The 19,427-nt window shown below is 40.4% G+C and overlaps 1 long non-coding RNA gene across 1 annotated transcript in view; it reads right to left on the bottom strand.

Moving 5' to 3' along the window:
- The window catches only part of LOC132332218 (uncharacterized), a 45,908-nt gene that overhangs the window by 16,517 nt on the left and 9,964 nt on the right, over positions 1-19,427 (bottom strand). Inside the window, exon 3 of the long non-coding RNA XR_009487839.1 lies at positions 12,561-12,662. This is a non-coding gene — a long non-coding RNA (uncharacterized LOC132332218). The remainder of the gene's footprint in view (positions 1-12,560; positions 12,663-19,427) is intronic.

The following is a 19,427-nucleotide window of genomic DNA, read 5'->3' as shown; positions in this document are numbered from 1 at the left end:
ATAAACATGATCCACAGCACAGGTGTTTGAGCCATTTGACAGTGTTTAGGTGTACTCCAGGGGTTCCCTACCCAAGACAGTTTGTCAAAGTGAAGTAGCATTCCAGTGACAACTGCAGGAGGTACAGGAATCAGTGCCTCCTGCCACAAGGGCTCCTTGGAAAACCCAAGAGTAACCCCTGTGTGAGTGATTTCAGTTATCAGTCCATTCAGTGATCAGTAATAATAATCATCTCTTTGCAGCTACACTGCTCTGCTTTCTTATTCAAGTCAGGTAACAATGGACAACTGTAAAACATGGAGAGAAGCTCAACTGTGTGAAATGTGCACAAGTGTGAATTTAAAGAAAACCTACAAAACAGTATGAATACCTGCCATACTGCTGTAAGACTTCTGTGCTTAAATACTGGCATGGTAAGGGCCTCTAAACACAAAAACTGGTCAAGTGATCAAATACCTGAACAGATTATATCATCCCATAAAGTGCATACTCCTTCCCCACAGCCCTCACTCAATAAGAGAATCTTAAGTTAACATTCTTCTCCATGTTCCTTTGCCTGTCAGTAAAGAGATTCAGAAATTCCAGGCTTTCACTGAAAGGAGTTTTTTCATGTGAGCCACTGAGATCAGGCACCAGAGCTGGTCAGCTGCACTACTCCAAGGCTCAGCATGGGCCAAGAGGTGTTAATGGGTGAGAAATATTACCAATGTGAGCAGATCCCACACCACACTAACATTCATTAGAAATATATTTCAGAAGCCCAATGCTCTCAGTTTTGTAACTCCCATCACCCTGACCAGGATTTTGCTAATGCCTGGTCCTCACCACGTTTAACATTTTAGATCACTGAAACAAATGTGAAACACTCTGTACACCATGGGTCCTATTTCAGAACACGAAGACTAACCTGGGACACAAAGTGCCTCAAGCACAAGGAGCCAAGCCATGATTTCAAGGGCAAAACCACCACCATGGATCCACCAAGTTATCCAGCAGTGTTAAATGCTTGTATTTGTAAGGAAGCATGAACACAAAGCTGCTGCATCTCCTTTGTGGCACTAAGCAGCACAGAAAGGGAATTCAATCCAGTGTGCAGAGGTGATGGCCAAAACCAGCTTAAAATACCAGGGGAGCCCCAAAGCTGCACAAAATTGTTCAAACTTCGTAGAGGTTAAATTATAGAGGTTAATTAAACAAGGGGGTTTCAGCAGGTGATCAAGTATGGTACATTCACAAAGGATGGGAAAGAGCTGGACAACAAACACAGTAAGAGGAAAGCAACACTGCCTTTAAAAAGGTTTAACTGCTCATACCATCAGCAAAAAGAAGCCATCAAAATTTGGCCTCTCTCTCAGACACATTCCACTTCCTTTCATCTTGAGTGAGCTCTCCTCAGGCTCTCATGGAAAAACAGCTTTTTATTGGACAGCAATAAAAACAAATAAACTGTGAAGCTAATATAAAATTCAGCTCCTCTTAAAATCTCAAAATAAGTCCTGTTCCCTTCCTCCACCCACTAAACCCTGCCAGATAAGAGTTAAGCAGTATTGGGTAATACCAAGCTTGAAGAATGAGCCTTTCAGGAGAGAATATCTTTGTTCCAAATTCCCAAAACCATGTTACAAGTTACTTTACCAAAATTAGAGAATGATAGATTAAAAAAAATCAACTGCCATCTTCTTGCAGCCAAATTGGACCACACTCAAAAGTCAGTCTGGAGACTTCGCACCTGAGTCACAAGCAAACTGGGAATTCACTTTATTTTTTATTGCACAACATGGAAATTATCTGTGCTGTACAGGTTAAATTATTCTCTCTCTTATTTCATACAACCAAGCTTTATAAATGAAAACTTGGGCTCAAAACATACAGGATATGAGTGATTCTATTACAAACAGTACTTTATAGTAAAAAAATGAGGTAAACCAGCATCCATACTCTTCTTTAAAAAAAAAATTAAAAATTAAGAGACAATATTATTCAGCATCGTTTGCTGCATATCATTACCCTCTGCAGAGATTTCTCTGTTCAGCCAGCCATTCACTTTCACAAGAGGACAACAGGTTATTCTCTTTAAGTTTCTCCAAAACTATAGCAGCAACAAATAAGGCCTGTCCACAGGACTTTAGAGATGCAGCAGTGCAGCTCTGAGGAAAAACCTGTCAGCAGCTAAGGATTAGACACTTTGCCTTGGGGATAGGAAAAAGTGCCAAAGCATTCCTTACAAAGAGAACAAGAGCCCCATTCTCAGCTGTAGCTGTGCCTGCATTTGACAAATGGGCTGTAGGGGAGGGTGCTCCACCACTGATGTTCATTTCTAATTGTGGGAATGAAATGACTGACACTTGGTGAGGAATGAAGCCCAGAATGTCTCACTGCCCACCTGTGCTCATACTTACATCATGCTAAAAATCCTGAAGGACATGACAGCCTTGTCCACATTGCTGTTATAATCCCCAAAATCCTGCAGTCAACAAGGACAACCTTGCTGAGAAATTAATTCAGTCAAGTCAAATGCCTGTCCAAGCATAGATGGTGCCATATGGTTTTCCATGTGATACATCCATAGCTCAGACTTTCACCTGATGTACTTGAAGACACAGAGGAATAAACACAAGCATTTTCTCACTGATGTGCCTGCTGGATTCTGTCATTATTAGTGATATGATTGTCCCCAGACAACAACTGTTACCTTCTTATATAAACCCTTGCAAATTAATTTCTAAACTAACAGCAAAACCTGCCAGAGATCAGGCTCCCCATGAACCATTTCCTGTAAGGGACACTCCCAGAAGCATCACTGCTCTGACTGCTCTGGGTATGGCACAGCAAGATTCTGGACCTGAGCACTCCTTGCTGAGGATCTTTCCTGGCACCTCAGGGCTCTGCAGTCTGTGCAGGTCACAACAATCTTTGTTCAAGCCAGAGTAATCTCAGACCTCATTTACCACGCCTTTATGACTGCTTTGTGTTATTTTTAATATGATGATTAGATAAAGTAAGCCTTTACACCCATCTAAGTGACACTCTGATGTGTATCTCCTGAAAATCAGATACTAGAGTGAGTTGTTGAGCCAGAAGAAGGGAGAACACTGGAACCCACTGGGAAGGAATGATGACAGTGGGGGTCTTCTTGGCTTTCAGGAAGCAAGGAGAATATTGGGAAGGGATGAAAACAGAAGTTGGGTAGAAAATGCTGAGGGCACTCAATGGTGAAGAGGAGGTATTGGATATGCACTGTACTTTATAGTGAAAGAGTATTTAAAGCTGTGCTTACTCTGTAAAGAACGATGAAAGCTGCCTAAGAGACAGAATCACATTGCATTGAAACAGACATCATTAGACAGATGCTCAAATAAACTGCAAAATATGTAAAGCTGGTACTAATGTAAAAAACCCCCACATTCCAATAATCACTCAGACTCATAGCAGGTGATTTTGTGAAGGCTGAAGCAAGAGTATTTCATGTTGTCTAATCTCAGCTGCAGCCCTCAAAAATTCTTCTCCTACAGTCGTGGTTTGCTGTGGGAGGATGTGGGGGCTGTAATTGTCCCACTGAGGGTTTCTGATGGATGATTGTATTTCAGATATCTGGACCTGTGATTCTATAAGCCTCACTTTGACTTATCATTACATTAAAAATAAAACAAAGCATTCAGAACACTCTGAAGGGGGAAAAAAAAGTGAAAATGGCTGGTCCTAAAAAGATGCACTGCAAAAAGAAGGGATAGTTTTTGTTTTCTTCATGTAATCTTATATAAAATTAAAGATACCAAGAAAACAGTGAATTTTACAGAAGTCCTGGATGCAGGGGCACTTACTACAAAAACTAAGCGGAATAATCAGTGGATCCTCCATGATGGGAGGAATCCAGCAAGTTTGTTCCCTACATCATCTTTCTTACATGGATTTTCCTTAAGTGGTTGGAAAAAGAACTGCCCCAAGACATTCACACCAGCCCTTTGCCAGAGGTTACAACCAAAGCAGCAAATCCAGACCCACACCTGCTGTGCAAAGCCTGGTACATAAACAGAAATGGGTTTGTTTTCACCTAAAGTTTTCAATGGGTTTGTCAGAACATGGTGAGGAGCAAAGCTCAGTTACCAAGGGTTAAACAAATCTATCTACCAGAGCTCTTCTCTCTGAGCCCTTGGTCCAACCTGAGCACTTGGATAATAAGCAGCAGGTCCACAGTAACCTGATTTTAATCTTGCTGTCATAATCTTTGCAATCTGTTGTTCTTAAATTGCATTTAACCACCTTAAATAAATAAATTTTAAAACCTACCCAAATAACAGGACCAAAAACTGGCATAAACTGTTTTTTTAACTTATGCTGTTAACTCCACAGACATCAATAAAGTTACTCTTCATTTTCAAGTAAAATCAGCCCCAAGCTATTTAAAGTTGACACCATGTGCACAGCTGAGCACTTTGTGAAATAAACAGATCAATAACTGACCTGAAAATGGTATTTAGGGGCAGAATTCTTACTTGCAGAGCTGTCTTATTGTCTCTTCCTTCAGTACCACAGAGCACTCTGACTACTTACTGTTTACACAAAACTTTCTACATTAAATGCTGAACTCTCAAATCCACCTACTTACCATATGCCATTTGTAGTATGCAAATGCCAAGCTACTTCAGGTGCTGCTGTTTTTTCAGCAAGTGACATTTTCAAGGCATCCCCACAAGAGCACGAAGATCACTTCAGCAGAACTTGGGAGTTACCATTTAGCAGATGAGAAAGCAGCAATGGTTTGCACTCAGAGACTGCTCTGTGCTTGTTGGGAATGGGATGTGTGACACAGGAAAATTTGCTGGTTGAAAGAGTATTTAAAATACACACAGCTGTATTTTAAGGTTGCAAATGTTGAGGTTATCCACTACACAGTACAGTGATAGGAATATTCTTGAAATCTAGGCCTCCACTCTGCTGCCTCTTCTAACAGATGCTATCCTTACAAAACTGAAGCCAACAAGCTCTGGATACAAATTGATACCAGTCAGTACCTGTCCCATATATACACTCAGTTACTGGTTTGGTTTGTTTTCTTCCAACTGCTTTGATAAGCATCAGGTAACTGTTTGATGATGTTACATATGTCATACATATGTGTTCCAAATTAAATCTGTACAAATAAAAGCCTTTTTTTTTTTTTAGATTAAACAGGAAATGAAGCTGCATTCTTGGCCTTCTTCAATATAAGACTTGTCTTTTTCTGAAATATTCATCAAGTAGTCAGTTAGCTCAAGATAATGCCATATGTTCAAAGTGAAAAAGAACTTCTTCCCCAAAGAACAATGTTAGGACTACTGGGGCTGCAGAAGGCAAAAATATTTGACTCCCTGCCAGTCTCTGAGCTCCCAGAACAGTGCTGGTCATGGCTCTGAGAACTGAGCTCCACACCAGAGCAGCTCTGCATTTTTCTTAACTTGTTCACAGCTTCCCAACTTTTCAACTCACACTAGTATAAAATTTTAGCCTTCCCATCTTTGGCTACACCTTTTCCCCCAGCATAAGTGGCTTATAAATGATATTCACAGTTTTCATTAATTTTGTAGCATTAGCTTGAGTAACAGCACCCAGCAGCACTTACATTTAACAAATGGGCCAAGTTTTTATTTATAATTCATTAAATCTGGGAGACATTTCCATTTATATTTGCCATGAATTTAGGGATCCTGGACAGAAACCTCGACACATATCTAATCTTTCAACCCAAGCTTGTGATCCATAAAGCTCCTTTTTAATCCAAACTTGTATTACCTTCAGCTGATATTCTGACATGTTAGCTCCAGTCACCACAAATACTTGAGGGGCATGGAACTGCCTGTACAGCTCTAAGTCAGGTAAGAGTGTGACTTCTTTTATCCTAAGGATAGAATATAGAATACTAGAGATAGATAGAATATAGAGAGACTATAGATATAGTGATAGAATATAACTCCTGAGTAGAAGCTCTCGTGTTGTAAAAAGCTCCCAACACCGGTGGGCAAAAAATTCCCTTGTCACCTTGGACTATCAATATGGCACCTGAGAGCTTAGTTTATAATCAAAGCACAGAATACACAAAATGAGCCCCAGGCACACAGGAGGCTCCATTACTCTGAAGTTTCTCAAATGGCAGGGTGCCAGTACATGGTACCATTGTGGAGCACTCTCTATCCAAATGTTTTCCTGGTGTCATGTACACACCCATCAAGCCTGGGATTAACCTTCATCTTGCTTAGGAGCAAAGATTTCATCTCTTTTCAGTTCTGACTGGCAGCCTATGTACAGGCCACAGGACTGGACAGCACTGGGCTGCATCTGATCCACACAGAAGAAATCTAAATGCTCAGCACAGCTGATTATATCACACTGCTCTAGAGTTACTCATCCTACCCCATAAAGCTTCTGTTTCCAGCTAAAAGCACATTTGTTATTAATTTTTCCAAGAAGACTCCTGGTAGAAAACAACCCATTCTTTCTGTTTAGATTTTTAAATAAAAAACATCAAGCAAAAAATCCAAGGCAGGAGATATGAATCTGAAAGTTTTGAGATATAAGTGAAATTGACACCTTCTAATTGAGGCCAAGGTAGAGAAATCTCCTAAGTCCTATGAGATAGCCTCAGCACGACATATCTTTAAATGTTTTTTGACATCCCTTATTTGATGGCATCCCATAAAACCCATTAAATTAGTACATCAGAAATAAAAAGATGGCAAGAACTGTGGATAGGAATCTATTCCAAGCAAAATCCTTGGAGTTTAGATACTCTTGGCAGTGTCACAAGGATTAAAAGCCCTGTTACATACCCAGAAACCATTACAATCTGTGGAGATAAGGAAATGACACACAAACCACATCTCTGCTTGCCTGGCCCCAAGGCTGCTGCTGCCATCTGGGTTTGACCTGAGGTTGGAGCCATGACAAATCCCTTCAGCACCTTGCCTGCCTTCCTCAGAACTCTTAGATCCTCTAAGAGTTCTTTTGGTACCATGAAAATGCATCAAAATCTTCCATTGACTGTGGCAAGGAGTTCTTGGAGACGCTGAAAACATCCTTCCCTTTCTCTCCCTTGTTACTGCTGATGATCTGTACAGATAAAGCCACACTGGAGATCTGGCAAAAAAACTTCTTTGAGGCTTAGCAAGGCCCCTCACCTGCATCACTGCTTTGAGGTGCTGCTTACAGTTCTGCCTCTGCTTCAGAGAAAATATTCTTTTTTTTCCTCCCCTGGGGAGAATGTCAAAGGGCTTTGTGATAAACAAGTGTGGGTGGGAGCCTGAGGCTCTCCTCCTCGCTCCCAAGATCCAGCCCAAATCCATAGCCAGCTCCCATGCAAAATTAAAAACATATTATTAAAATATTTTTGCAGGCTGCATCTGTTTTCAACACCCACAAACCTGCTCCTGCCCTGATACTGCTGCCTACTGATGTGTTTCAGCTTTAGATAGAAACCATTCTAGGGAAGCAGGGCAGCAAGGTCAGTGACAGCTTGGATTACTCAGGCTCAGCATGGATGGAGTGAAGGAACTCTGTGTGTGATGGTGAGGTCTCTTTGTGTGTACTTTCACATCCAGCTTTAATCAATAAACAAGCTCAGCCTGTGGTGTAGACACGTTCATTACTGCAAAGAGAACTGTCACAGGTGCTTTAGTGAATCTTCCAAGACCTTGCAGCACCTTCAGCAAAAATTATTTGGTTTCTTGTTCTTACTGATAGTGTTTGATACCTTTGGGAGAGCTGGAGGGTTGGTTTCTGTCCTGGGGTAACTCTGACATTAAACAGGCCTGGACTTCTAAATCTGTCCATGATCCAACTAAAACTTTGAAATGACAAATTTTGTTTCTGTAGCTCTACTTCTTAGACATGTTCCACTGAGTCTAAACATATCAGTCAATTTTTCCAGTTGCCCAGGCAGTGGTACAATTATTAGAAAGTTAATTTCAGAACCACAATGCTGAAATTATTTTCAAGAGCTATTGACCTATGCAAATGTACACTGTCAGCTTGGATTCCTTATGGGTATTCAATATATAGTATGCATTTTCTAAACCAGGTTGACTGAATTTCATAGTCAGCCAGGACCTGGAAAAATGCCAAGAGGTGTTGTTAAAGTTGACAGGACATCAAAGATTTCTATGACTTCTGCTATTTATGTAATTATATGTCAGCCCTTTTGTTTTGGTGCTGCTTCTTTTGTTATTTACATAATAATTAAAATTGATGTTTCCTTAGGTGCAGTTTGAGAACATCATTTAAAAAAAGTACATAGAAGTCCAGACCAATAGTCCCTCTCACTAACAGTTCCTATGACTGCTCAAATGAAAAAGTTACAGCAGCCTGGACAGTTGTAATTAAAAATCTTCTTTGATGTTCTTTGTCAAGAAAAGTAACAGAGTTTAAACAGGAGATGAAATGCAGCAGGGGGAAAACAGGATAAAGCTGATGTCATTGTTCTAACAAAACATCCAAGTTTATGTATGCTTCCCACACAAACTCAGGAATGGGAATGGATTTTCCCCCACATCCTAGATACTCGAGGCTGGCCCTTCTTCAGCTGGGAGGTTGGGCTGGATCTCCCAACCAAGCTAATTATTCCTGTTTTAATGCCCCTCTCAGTGCATTCCAGAATGGCTGGAAACTGCAGGATAAGAAAGGATTCCCATGACTAAAGCACCTTTCCCACAGTAAGGAGTCCTTTTGCCCATGACTCTACAACCCAACTTGGTTTGTTCACACCCAGATTCTGCTGCAGAAATGGGGTGAGAGCAGAAGCCACAGTGGCACACTGTGCCATAGCCTCTGTAGTGGGCAATCAACAGGGATCCTGCTTCCAGGGGTCATAAAATAGGGAATGTCAGCCTACAAAACCAGTCACAAGCTGGAAGTACTTGTACCATGATTTAAACTGCTGCTTAAACTCCTAGACCAAGTTTCAGAATAAAGTTTCACTTGCTGAGAAAAAGCCTCCTCTGCTCAGGATCAGGCTGTCAGAGAAATGGATGTGAGCAAAGAGCAGGGGAGTGCCACAGGTAATGTGATTGGATTTGTCCATTTTTCTCACTAAGGGTGTTTTCCCACAGTGTTGAAGAATCTCAGCCATGTCCACCCCCTTTTATAGTCTTTCCTTAAACTCTGAGGTCTTGATATTCAAAAGGAACTCCAACACAAATTCAGAAGGGTAGCTACAGCTAAAGAGAGAGCAAAGCCAGCAAGTAAGAACAGTTTCACTGTTGCCTAAATTAAAAAAGAAATACCTCACAGAAATACATTTCTTGTCTTTTTATCTTCCTCACAGCAAGAGAAGGGACAGTTCAGTTTATTCTCTTACTCTGGATTTGCACAAGGGTAAGTAACTCCAGTAACATCAGTTGAGTTATTCTGGCATGGACCCAGCATAAGCAAAAGCAAAATTTAGTCCCTTGTTTGTTCTTTGTAAGGCGCCTGATCCTCAGAGACATCAGCCTGTTTGGAAACAATCCCAAAGCCTTCAAGGGAGGAAGGCAAAAAGATCTGACTTACATAAAAAAGTAAGTAAAAAAAAAAAAAAAGTAAGTATGCCAAGTAAAGCTGGTATTGCTTTACATTTTACTGATTTAAAAAGATGCTGAAACAAAAGAAAAAACCCAAACCTGTAAATGGCCTAGAAAGAAAATACTCTTCGTGGTTGTATTCTACTGCAGAAAATGTTGCTCCATTACTTTGGGGCAAACTGCCTTTTTTTCTTTTCTTTAATGGAAACCACAGTTCTTGCCTAACTTCTTCATGAAGGATTAAGAGTTTTGATAGGTATTTTAAATTGCTGGATTTTATGATAGGTAAGGAAACATCTCTCTCTCAAGTTTCTTGCAGCACGGCTGTTGCAAGAATAGCAATGCAGTCATCCTCAATGTCATGGTAAGCTCAGCACAGACTACATTACAGATTTTGTAGTCTAAAAGTAGCACAAACCTTGTTAGCCTTGAAGTAAGGAGTCAAAGAGGGAGAGAGGGACAAGTGGACCTCCTTTTGTAAAGATTTCCCACCACGGTGCCAATCATTGCCTCAAATTACTTTTCCAGCTTACTCTCCTGAGCAGGTTTCTTCTAAAACAAATAGGGAGAGACAGCAATGGCACCAGTGATGGATGAAGCATAAATGATCCACAAAGCCCTCCTGTTTCTCCCTGGGGACTGAGCTCATTGAACAAGTTTAATTTGCATTTACAGTCATATTCCATTTGTGGGGCTTGAGAACATCCAAGTTCAGCCACACGGTGTAACGCCAGATCTTTTTTTCTTCCTCTTTTCTCAAAGGAAACAGGACTAATTTGGTCACTGTCGTGGTTCTGACTGCAATCACTCATCTAACTGCTTATTTGAGCCTATTGAGTCATTTGGACCCAAACTTCCCAAGTTTGACAGTGTATGTAAGCTGTCTCGAATCCAGACAGTGTCTCACATGTGGATCTCTTGTGGGAACTGAAACTGCAGAAATCAGTGATCTCAGTTTAAAGAACAGTACCAGTTTCCTTCATCACCTCAACTGTTCTGTCTGTTTCTTCATAGAGATATTTTTTACTGATATTTTGGCTAAAAAAAACCAGAAACTGTAGAAACTCACTATTAGCAGAATCTTATCTTTAAAAAATTAAATTTAAAAATTTATCTTTCAAAAAAGTGAAAGAAATACTTAGATTCAAGAAAACAGCACACTTGAAAAACTCAGAGACACAGGAGAAAACAGAGTTTTCTAATTTCATTTAGCTCACCACTGTAAATTCTCCTCCTCAGACACTGACAAAGCTTTGTAGCTGCTGCCACAGAGATGCACAGAGCAGCCCTGGTCCAGCACAGCATCTGCCACATACCTACAGCACTGGAAAATGCACCAGCCTCAGGGGTCAGACAGCACTGACAAGCTTTCTGCAGAGATTTCCCCACACTGTGACAGTGACATCTCTGTTGAGGACATCAAGAAAAGAAGTCCTCACAGAGCACTACTCAGTAAACACCAAAGTGCAGTTCAGCACTAATGAACTGGTTCTTGTCTCACTAAAGGGTTCTGAGCTACAATCACAAAAAAAGTCAAGCAAATTCCTTCAAGGGAAGCTCATTAATGCAGTTACATTTCACTGACTTGAAGTCCCCAGCACTCTGCAGCACCATGGCTCTGCATTACACTGCATCTGCTATAATTTAATCAGAAAATGAAAAAGAAACAAGAAGATAATGGTCTATTTTAGTAGCTGCTCAAATGTCTTGATAAACATTGGCATTTTTTAACAAGTTCCTCAGCACAGCTCTTGACAGCATTTATTGGGGCCTTCTGAGTTTTCAGCTGGCAGCATCTTCTAGCCTTGCAGTCACTCACAAAAAGCTCACACCCTGATAAGGCATTCTTCCCTAATCCCATATCATCAATACCATTCAAGCCCCTGAAGCTGCCATACATTAGTGGTTTAGCATATGGTGATAAATTGAAGGATACAAAACCAACAAGTCATTGTGTTTCTTCCTTCACAGTTGTTTAGGTGAAGTACTTGCAGACCCTTACAACAGTAAGGTCTACACAAACGTGCTTTTTAATTATTGGAATTGGAGTATTTTTGAGACAGATGTCTTAATTGCTTTCTTTGTTACACTTTTCAAAACCTGAGCATATCACAAGACAGCCTCCCTCGAGGCAAAGCTGGAAGTGAGCAGATGAAACAACTGATGTAAGATCATAACTGTGCTAGAAGAGGACCAGATACTTTATGAGATCAGCTGTTTCCTTCAAATTTTCACCTCTCCATGGTGCAGTTAAGGTCAGACTAGATCACTTTTCAGTCCTGAAAAGTCATATGTGCACACATGCTATTATGAAGGCAGAGACAGGCAACAGAAACACAGCTATATTAAAATATTAAATATCTATAAACATCAAAGAATCTGGAAATAAGTGATCAAACACATGATATGTGCAGAGGCCACACCTCACCCAGATCAGACTGGGCCAGCTCAGGGCTCACACAACAGCTGAATTGATGATTTTAAGGAAACATGCACACTTGCTTCTAAAAAAAACCTGGTCTTGCCACAAATCTTTAGTTATGAATAAATAAAGAAGCTACTGAGAGTTTTAACCAGCATTTGTAGAGCCCCACAAGGATTGCTACAAAAACCATTATCTGAGAAGGGCAGCAACATGTAAAGCCTGTATGTTAAGGAAGAATGATTGTTCTCAGAAATAACTTAGCTAGGTGCTAAACCAGATTATTTCCTGTGGTAACAACTGGTGAAATCTTGCTAAAATGTTCCAGTGTTCCAAAGTCTAACCAGAATGGACTAAGAACTACTGCCAATACATCTAAGACTACTCCCCACAGCATTAAAGACCATGAAGTCTCACACAACTCTGCTCCAATAAGGCTGTAAATCATTGCACCTCTCAACCCTCTCTCTGCTTGGCTACATTTCTGTAGGGATTTTTTGTTCCCTACCCTCCCCCCACTCCCAAATCAACCAAATGAAATATTTACTGTTGGAGGCATCAGAATCATGAATTGATATATTTGTGTAATTTCCAGAAACTGGAAGACTCACACAATGCTGCAGCAGAATCCACGTCAGAATTAGGTGTGACTGTAACCAAGCTCAAAGCAGGTTGCAGATCCCCTCACAAGTATCCCCAGGCTGATGCTGTCTCTGTACAAAAAGGATCATTAAAATGAGGTTTTTACAAAGTTGGTACATAGGCAAGCAATGAAGAATGGCACAGAGCAGAATTAAATGTGCTTCTAAACAACACCAACAGCTTTCTCCACACAATCCCCACACCCCCTGCCAGAAGGAGACAGAGACAAAAGACAACAAAAGCTTTGGAAAAGATTCTGATCTAAATTATCCCTGTATGCATAGCTTATAAGTTAATAGATCTATTTTTATACCTTTGAAAAGAGAAAAAAAACAGATGAAAGACTTAAACATTTTTACAAAATGCTAGTGGTAACTGGCTTTATTTTTCTTAATTGTGTTTACATTATCTATAATTTTTTATCACTCTCCAATCCTCAGAGATTTTAAATATAGGGTTGAGTTAGTAGCTTCTAATTACAATTGTTTTGGATAATGTTTCACACCCTGATACTTCACAGCATAAGCGTTGTGCTTTCTGACTTCTAAGGCTTTACATGAGAAATGGGCAAAATGCCATTGTTTTGTGTGCTCAAGTCCATTACAGTACAGGAAGATTAGAATATGCAGCTGAAAAGACAATGTGCATTTCTAATACATAGCTAAATAAAACTAGAGGTAACCCCACACTCAATGCCCACTTTCCAAATATTACTCTTTGCTCATCTGTTCTCAAAATCCAAGTCTTATTCACCAACTGGAGGAGAGATTTTGTTTTTCTCCACAGAACATAAGCCCATGTAAGAAAGTTTTAATGCTTTAAACTATTGTGCTGTGGTAATCCTAAAAATAAATAGTACATTTTGTAACAGCTTGTAGTCTTATGACAGAAGATGCAACTCACCAGGAGATTCAAAGCAGAGTCATTTGAAATACTTTTCTTTTGTTCCAAACCAGCACTTTTTCTTTTAAAGCAATTCTTTGGGTTGTGATGCTGAGTGTCATCCCTGCCAGCACCTTGGGGTGGAATCTTCCAACATTCACGGGGGATCAAACTGGTGCTGCTGACTTTACCTCATCTTCACACACACTGATTTTCACAAGGGCCTGAATTAAAGTCAGTTTTCCCCTTGGGTGACAGAGAAAAACATCTCCTCATTCCAAGTAACCTTAGGGCCAGAGAGTGAAATTTATCCTTCCCACACAATGTGTGCTGTTAATGATTATCTAGAGATGTACAATTGTTTTTACAACATAGACTGAAAGACCATGACAGCTAACAGCACCTGAGAAAGCAGTTGCCTTTAAGGTTGGTATTGTATCTAGTTCTTCAAGTCAGAGTTGGTTTTTTTAATGTTTTTCCATAACCAAAGAGGCCTCAATGCTTTCCCCCATGGATCTGTGATCCTCTCCTTCCCAGCTCTGCAGTAACTACTAACAGACCCTAACTTAAGTGGTGCTCTGGCATCTGCACTGGTTCAGAAAGCAGAGATACAGATTTTCTGGCATTTTCTGGACATGGATGGCTTCTCTGATTCAATTTCACTTCCATTAATTACTGCCTACTTCCCCATACTCATCTGCAGCTGAAATTGGAGAAGGAGCTTTCTACAATCTTTGAACAACTGCATAACAACGCATTACCAATGCTTTATTCTCAGGCAGCTTATTTCACCAGTAACTTCACCAATACCTACTAAATGCACCTTACACCTACACTGAACCTCTCTGGGCCTTGGACATTCCCTTTGTGTCCATCTGCCTTCTGTAAAACAATGAGCAGAGAGTGAAGCTGACACAAACAACCGATTGCCTCGAGACAAGGCAGCAGCCTGGGTTGGCCTGTAATTTGTATTCTTGCACTGTTACTGCAGGATGATTGCATAGCTATTTGCCATGCCATAAAAAGGTACCAGAGACCAAGCCCTGCCCTTCTTGGTCAGTGCTGAGCCTGTAATTTGTGGTGGAAACCGTCCTGGGCTAGCAGGAGGGGTGTGGGGGCCATGTTTAGGTGTTCCACGTGTGCCAATAACGGGAGCGGATGGAAACCTCACCGAGTAGGGGACAAGAAGGAGAAGGGCTGCTGGCACAGCCTGGCCCTGGCAAATCTTCCAGCTCATTAATCCTGAGCTCTCAGCTCTGCTCTAAAGGCTTGTTTTCTCCAGTGATTCTGCAGTTAAACACGGCCTTGCTGTGCCCTGCACCAGGGACTGTTCAATGTCACAGAGCCTGAGCTGCTCCAAGGGAAGGGAATTTCTGAGGCATTTAATTCAGCCTAACCATCAGCATGGCTCCTAGAAATACTTACAGAGAGCTGACAGCTAAGTGCAAAGACTTTTCTTAAAGAACAGGTTTCATAACTAAGTCATGATGCTTTCTAAAGTAATAGAAATAATAAAGCAATAGAAATAAGTAATGAGAAGCAATTTAAATGTACCTAGAGATGATTCTTTTTTCAAATAAATTAATGACCTTCCAATCATACATCCTTTTATTCATCCATGATTATAACTTTTTTTTTCTTTCTTTGCTATTCTATTTCTTCAAACCCTGAAAAACTAGTTGGAGGTATTGGCAGCAGAAAGTAAATATAATTGCATGAAATTACACAGAAAGCCAACAAATATATGGGACAAATAGATACAACTTAATGCAGTTAAACTAAAGGTAAAAGCTGTCCAGAATTTCTTTATTTTTAGTATTTTCATCTTTCTTTATTATGTGCTTCCCTAAACAAATAAAAATAGCATAGTCAGGTGTGTGACTACAAAGAAAATACAATAACACAAAATACACAGCTATGCTAACTGAGGAAATGAATTGAGCAGAAAGGCAATTTATGAAGGAAGTTAAAAGGCACTCAAAAAATGTCTGCTGGAAAAAACAGACTGTGAAGAGGCAGAAAAGAGTTCCATAAACTTCATTCTGTGTCTGTACAGAGATCACTGAAGTAGATTTTAGTCAGAAAATCAGGTTACAAGCTTTTTCCCAGCTCTCTTATTAAACACATCTCTAACATGACCAAAGAATATTCAGAACTGAGGAGAGTATTTACTTTCTAATAAGTCCATGTTTCCTATTATGTTATAATCAAGGCATTGTCAGCAGTAACACAGGGCAGAATTCAGAAAACAGAATTGGATTTTCCATTCCCATAACCTTCATGAAAAATGGCTGATAGTCTCTGAGAGTCACAAGCTCTGTATTTTTGCTAAGTTATTTCTTATTACCATCATTAAGTAGATAAATTCTGTTAAGGGGGCAAAATTGCTCTGGGGGGAAGAGGGTGTCTGTACCATAAAGTACAAGCAAGCAGTGTGTTTCAGGGCAGGAAAGGACAGGAAAGAGAGTGGATGAGGATGGTAAAGCTTGTTCCACTGAAAATGGAAACACAGAACAAAATGAAGGGTGGGAATTTCTGGTCCATAGTGATCCCTTAAAAGTTTAGAGTATGGTTTGTAAAGTACCAGTATCAATTCACATATGATTATGGCTTAAATCAGAAGCTAAACTCTCCTGAAATACTGGAGACAAAAGACAAGACCCCAGGAGGGGCTGATAAAGTACCAAATGTTTGAGACTAGCTCTTCTGCTATGCAGGTGTTCAACTGTACTGAAGTGTGTTGCCTTTTTTCCCAAGCAGCACTTTGAACACAGCATTCACAATGTTCTCTTTGCTGCTTTTCAAAGCAAACTTTGTCTCCCCAGGCAGTTCATCTTTCAGGCTTTGTAGCCCTCCATTGCATTTTAAGCAGATATTTGCTCTGTGATGCTCTCTGTGGTAAAACAACACACATCACGACATGTTCTCACTATGTATAAAGGAATGCTGTGCTAATGTAACCCACTGATTAGTGCCTCCACAAACAGCAAGAGGCTGTTCTCTAATGCTGAGGGAAAAGACAGGAAGAGAACTGTATGACTGAACAACAGAGATCTTGCAGAAAGACATTAAGCCTCTTCACAGTGCTCTTGAAATAGAAAATTCAGTCACAAAGACAAGACATGGCTTTTAGATACTCTGAAAACAAAAGGTATCTTTTGCTTGTGCACCTAGAGCTATTTGCTGTTCTACCTCCCTATCAGCTTCCCATCAAAGACTGCCCACACAAATGCTTTGATAACAATAGGATCACAGAGATAAGAGTATTCTTCATTCCAGCTCCAGGAAACCCAAGTATGATATTAAGCAGAAACTGCAGCCCAAGTTCTACACTCAGAGTGTCTGGCTCAACACTGCAACAGCTTCAGATACTCCTAGTTCACACCTTTGGAGGAGTACAAGTCAATCCATGTTCTCAAACTGGAACTTTTGCTAATAACTTGTATTTTATAGTTCTGCATTGTCAGGCCAGCAAGGACAAGTCAGCTGTGAGGCATAACCAGTGGAAAATATCAGGGTATGAAAAACACCACAGTGACATAAATTGTGGCATACAAGAATTGAGTTAATCTGAAATCCCAAAACAACTTCATTTCCTGTAGAAGGATCTCAGAAAGATTGGTTTGCAGAGAATAGGGAGGTAAGCCTTTATTAGTATTTCCAAAGTGGCCTTGGCAAGGGCCCTCCAGAAGAGGGGTTAATCTGGCCCCTGTCAATTAGTTCTTACTCTATCATAATAAACCACCTTCCACAACAAAAACAGTCCCTGCCTGACAACATAACACAGCTACAACTTATCCAGCAATACAAGAAATTAAATGGTATTCCCTACAAGCAGTTAAGCTTTTCTCAGAATCCACTCTGCTGGGTGACTTAATTCCCCTAAATATTTATCCAATATTGAATGAGCAAGGCTTTGATTCTCCAGCAGCTCTGGAGACAGTTTCCCAGTGACTGCATGAAAATACAGAGAAAGTCTTCTGTGAAAAATGGAAACTGAAACAATGCCATGAACCCTCAGTAAAATACATTAGCAGCAAAGTCAGTTTGAGCTGGGTCACCTGTTGTGTCCGTGTCTGGCAATGAACTAAAACCAGAACAACTCCAGCTGTGCTGTAAAGCAGGTCAGTAAAAAGATCAAGTGGTTTTTTTTTTCCTTTTTTGTTTTGTTTGGGTTTTTTTTTTTTAAAGAAACACAGTTTTTGTGGTGGTTTCAACAGTCTGGGATAGACCAACACTACACAAAGAACACAGGAATGGCTGCTGAACTGAGGGGAGGGCAAGCAAGGGAACTGTCAGGGCAGTTCTGCCAGCCAAGCCAGTAGCTCATGAAACTACTCTTCTCAGCAAGTCTGGTATTATTACGTGAAAGGCATAAACTAGATAATAATACTGTCCAAAATGATGGACATAAAATGTTGTCTCACTCAACATCTTGGCTGTAATAGGGAGTATAAGTCTTTCTTTTTAGATGATAGAGAAGACTCTGGGAACTGGAATGGATTCTGGAGGTATGATGTCCTAGGTCATACAAAAGAGAGAAAGTAAGGGAGTTTTAACTGGTTTTAACAGGTAAAACCCCTTTCCAGCTGAGACTTTCTGATCTTGCTTCCACATCATTCGTAAAGTGCAGAGATCTGATTTAAGGGGGTAACAAGCACAGCACAAAAAAACCTTATTTTATAACACATCTCATGACCTCTGCTGCCCAAATCCACAGCCTCATCTGATCAGAAAGTAAAGATCTTACTACATAGCGTTTGATTTTGTGAAAGAATATTCTCAGCAGAGAGTGGATAAAAAGCACCAGCTCACCCCCTCACTCTCACTAGATCTCTGGAAATGTCAGGCTCTGCCTTAATCACCAACAAACCAGACCCTGTGCATTTGGTCTTATGGAAAGTTACCAACACTCCAATAATTTCTTAATTCCTAGCTTTAAAATGCCCCAGCTAACCACTGCACTAATTGTGTGGTCTGAGGGCCAGCAGACAAAGCTTCCCCTTGGTTTTGCTTTTACCTCCATGTCTTCAGCTAATAGTGTTGCTGAATGTAGTTTCTGACAATGGCACTTCATCTCAGAAAATTATTATTTAAAAGCACAGTTGTGTTTTTCATGTTCTCCCCTCCTCTATGGATGGATTTCTGTGTAAAGCAGAACTGAAAACTGCCTTCATTTTGTCACTCAGAAAGGTTTGGACCAAAGGAGAGCTTACAACACTCAAGCAAAGACATTACTTTCCCTGAAAGTTGGGTTTGGTTCTATTTGTGTGCATCCCTCAGGTGGGGCTAATTTCTATCACTTCTAGGAGTTTTCAGTCTTGTCCTGCTCATATTTTGACAGTAAGCCGGTGCATTATCACAAAAGTATCTCTCCAAAGAGGCTCAGGGTAGAGAAAAGGCCACCAGGAACCCAAAAGATAATGATGGCACAGAAATATCTCTTCTAGGAATGCTGAAGTATAGGCCTTCAGCAGAGATGACAGGGCAAGTCTTCCTCTCACCTACTAAGAACATGAAAAGTTTCAAATGTTTTGTTGGAGCTACTTTGGAACAAAAGGAAAGGTAAGAACATGAGAGAAAATCCCTCACCCAGACTTAAACTGTCAGAATGGAAATTAAGAGACAAAATCAAAGAAAAAATGCACTGTGATAACATCATATGACTCACAAGCTTTAGCAAGCTCCCTTCAGAAATACTGTTAGGCAGAGAAAAAGCTCCCTTGTCTTCCTCTTTTCCATTTACACATCCCAAGATTTGCTGTGAAAGGAAACACCGATATTTTCCTCCAAATCTTTAGGGAGAAACAGCTTCATGTTTTTGCAGCTGCACTTGCCAGAATGCTGTTCCCACCAATCCCTTGGCTCTTTCCTCAAATGTCCCATAGTTCAGATTCCTTCAAGGGTAACTGTCAAATCCTCATATTAGTCCTCAGGACACAGAGAAATAATCC

Source organism: Haemorhous mexicanus, chromosome 11, assembly GCF_027477595.1.
Source record: "Haemorhous mexicanus isolate bHaeMex1 chromosome 11, bHaeMex1.pri, whole genome shotgun sequence".
NCBI lineage: Eukaryota > Metazoa > Chordata > Aves > Passeriformes > Fringillidae > Haemorhous > Haemorhous mexicanus.
Note: the sequence above shows the minus strand (reverse complement) of the source record. Positions and strands in the feature narration are given on the sequence as shown.